Here is a 3,246-nt window from a genome sequence, read left to right as displayed (position 1 = left end):
ATATATATATATATATATATATATATATATATATATATATATATATATATATATATATATCATTATTATATAAAAAAACCTTTTTTCTTAAGAAGGCTGCGTGCATTTCACTTACACTTCTTCTTTAGCGCGTGAAAATGAGAGTGGTATTTTTCTGTGATGTTCAATCGCCTGTTTCACCATGATGCTTTTTCCAAAGCTTGGGGGGTGAGTCATTGCTTTTGAAGACACTTGTTTCCATTTCCCCTTTGGTATAGAACACGCGTAAACACTCTTGTCTTCCCAAACTACTAGGATTCCCAATATACAACACGTATCCTCTATCACCGCATCCCCTCTTTTCTCTTTCTTTCCTCTTATGTTTCATCCTCGTTCTCATATCTCATCTCTCTCTCTCTCCATCATCCGGTGAAGAAGAAGGAGAAACAGAGAAACAATAATAAATTCAAAAGTTTAATTTCGTACCATCGTATTCAATATTTGCTTTCACTGGTTCCTATTCCACCGTCTGCCTCTTCTATCGACCATACCAATGTAAACCCTAGGCGCCACCACCGGCTCTGCCACCAGGCATGCTCACCGTTTATCTTCCCTATGCCACCAGCGTTTAACCACTCTTCCAAACTTAATCAGCAAAAAGTTAGAACTTGTGCGTTTTGCTTCTTTGTTATCCCATTCTTTGATTGAATTGGAGCACAATATAAGAATTCGAATGTTTGCACTTTGTAGCAGGTTAATGACTCGATCACATGAAATTTACAATCTCTCTCAAATGTTTGCTTCAATCATCGCCCCGTGTCAATATCTTCTCCGCCTCAATCTGTTTCAATTTCTTTTCTTTTACTATGTCGGCTGAATTGTCGGCCACGACAACCCAAAGTAAGGTTTCTCTATTATGTTGACTGCTTATAAGTTCTATTTCTTTGATGTTAAATGTTATTCTACAAATCTTTACTTTGTTTGGGATTCATCTGATGTAATTTTGTATTTTGATATGCCGATTGTTGTGGGCAAGTCTTTAGCACAGGGCCATAACAATGATTCTTGTTTTCATGGTAATGATGTTGGATATCAAGGCGCTGGTGAGTGAGAAATTTAATTTACTGCAATTTAGCTGCAGGCCAACTAAATCAAATCCGACCCTTCGTTCAGTCCATGACCATCGCCAAGTTTCTTCAAAACCTTTTCTCCATAGGTACGCTTCACGTATTTATCATTGTATCATTTTTTTAATAGGTTAGCTTATCAATTTTGATATCTCTTTGTAGACGAACGGACTTTTGGTTTATGTATTTTCCCCCAATTTTGCTCTTATTTTCCATACCATCGCTCCCCCAATTTCAATCCCTTTTCTTTCCAGAATATGAATCATCCTAAATAAGATTTGATACCAGTATGAGCTTTTCAGGTAATTTAAGATGGTCATGATGAATCATCATGATGGACTAATGATAAGGTCTCCACAGTTATTCTTCGTTATCTTTTTGGGGCAATTTAGTTATTATTTTTATTCTGTACCATTCTTTTCAATAATGTTGAACCATGTAGTTTTAACCTCATATTCAATTCTTAGTATTTCATTTTAAAATTATCTCTCCTAATGATGAATTATACCTATGATGTGAAACCTTTGGTTGTTCTTTTAGATATACCACGGTTGCCAACCATATCTTACAGCACTACATTGTTGCATATTCAATTTATCGATGTCATATATAGAAACATGGCATACCGAATGTGATTGTGAACTCTGGCTCCTTATAAGCCATGGTAGCAAGCCATTAATACCCTTTTTTCCCATGATTTCAGTTGATTCAGAGGATATATGGTCTCTACCACCTTGTTTTCACGAATATGTTTATACAACTAATCATAGAACCTTTCGACTATTAGATATTTTTCCAAATATGTTTCAAGTGTCACTTTTTTATTTAACCGTAGAAATAATCTTTTGAATAGTTTTAGTAGTGGAATTTGATAAAGGTAAAATTCAAATTTGAGTGCATAGAGTCATTGTGATAAGACTTTAAAGTAGCTTGAGAAAGTGGTTAATTGAAAGCTGAAAGCTACCATAATAGGAAAGTTCATGCTCAATTACAAATGGATACAAATGGAAAAGAAGCAATACAGGTATGTAAACTACACTTCTCTTTGCTTTAATCTAATTAAATATTACTGCCCTTTTTCATTTTGATTTTGTGGTTTCTTGCAACATGTTTTTTTTTCACAAAAAATCATATCATCCTGTTCCAGCCAAAAAAGATGCGAGATATTTATTTATTTAACTATTCCTTGATATAAAAAATGACAAAACTACCATTGATCCTTCCTATAGTTCCAGATTCACTTTTTGAAGATGGACAACTCTGGTGACCATTCTTGTCATTTTAAACTTGTCTATTTATATTTACACTTGGGACAGTAGCGATTAAACCGATAACAATTGAAAATGAACACAAATATAGACAAGCATATTGTAATAACATGATCATATATATTTTAAGGGTAAACACCATTGAATTTGGCGTTGATTAATATCTGAATATATATGTCTTATTTCTCTTTGTGATATGGCATTATAGGTCAAGAATACACATAGAGTTGAAGGAGAACAATGTACTCGCTGCAGCAGTAACCATTTTCTATTTTCCTACTTTGAGACGACTTTTAACGTTTATATGAACATCCTACTAAACGGTGAAGTAAATAACAGGAGTGCGAAGAGCTTGATCTTATTAATGCATTGTACTTTGAAAACGCCATATCATTATACTATCATTTTTCTTCTTAATGTACTTTTAAAAAGACCACAAAATTATAGCATCTTACTTTCAATTTCTCTTATTTTCAAAAAGAGAAGGTTCATAGATAAAGTTTGTGATGCTCCCATTTAATACAAAAAAATATGTTGCCCTAATCATAGAGTTGTTTTGATTTTAGTTTGCATGTACTATGATCACATCACGCCTTTAAATATATAATATATGGATTTTACCTTTTTTTTAAAAAAAAATCAATAAAGAAAAGAATATGTGAATACTTGTCGCATCATAAAATTGTAGCAGATGATGAAACCAATGTTGTTAACTTTATCCTTCATCCATCAAATAATGTTACATTTAGGAAGTGTTGACAACATTAGCAAGGCAATAATCACATTACCCTTCTTGGGCCGTGCTAAGCACGGCCATTAGGCATACCTAGTATATATATATATAATATCCTTAAAAAACTTGTAAACTCCCA

General features: G+C 33.1%; 1 long non-coding RNA gene across 2 annotated transcripts; it reads left to right on the top strand.

The window, feature by feature from the left end:
- Positions 1 to 333: 333 nt before the first annotated feature.
- Positions 334 to 2,844, top strand: LOC111914396 (uncharacterized). 2 transcript variants are annotated; one of them, XR_002857793.3, is made up of 3 exons: positions 334 to 649; positions 733 to 879; positions 1,016 to 2,844. It is a non-coding gene; the product is annotated as an uncharacterized LOC111914396 (long non-coding RNA). The 2 variants fall into 2 exon arrangements; XR_002857792.3 differs by having other exon boundaries at positions 730 to 879.
- Positions 2,845 to 3,246: the final 402 nt, after the last annotated feature.

The sequence above is a fragment of the Lactuca sativa genome, chromosome 5 (genome assembly GCF_002870075.4).
Source record: "Lactuca sativa cultivar Salinas chromosome 5, Lsat_Salinas_v11, whole genome shotgun sequence".
Classification (NCBI taxonomy): Eukaryota; Viridiplantae; Streptophyta; class Magnoliopsida; order Asterales; family Asteraceae; genus Lactuca; species Lactuca sativa.
This window is presented reverse-complemented; position numbering and strand designations above follow the sequence as displayed.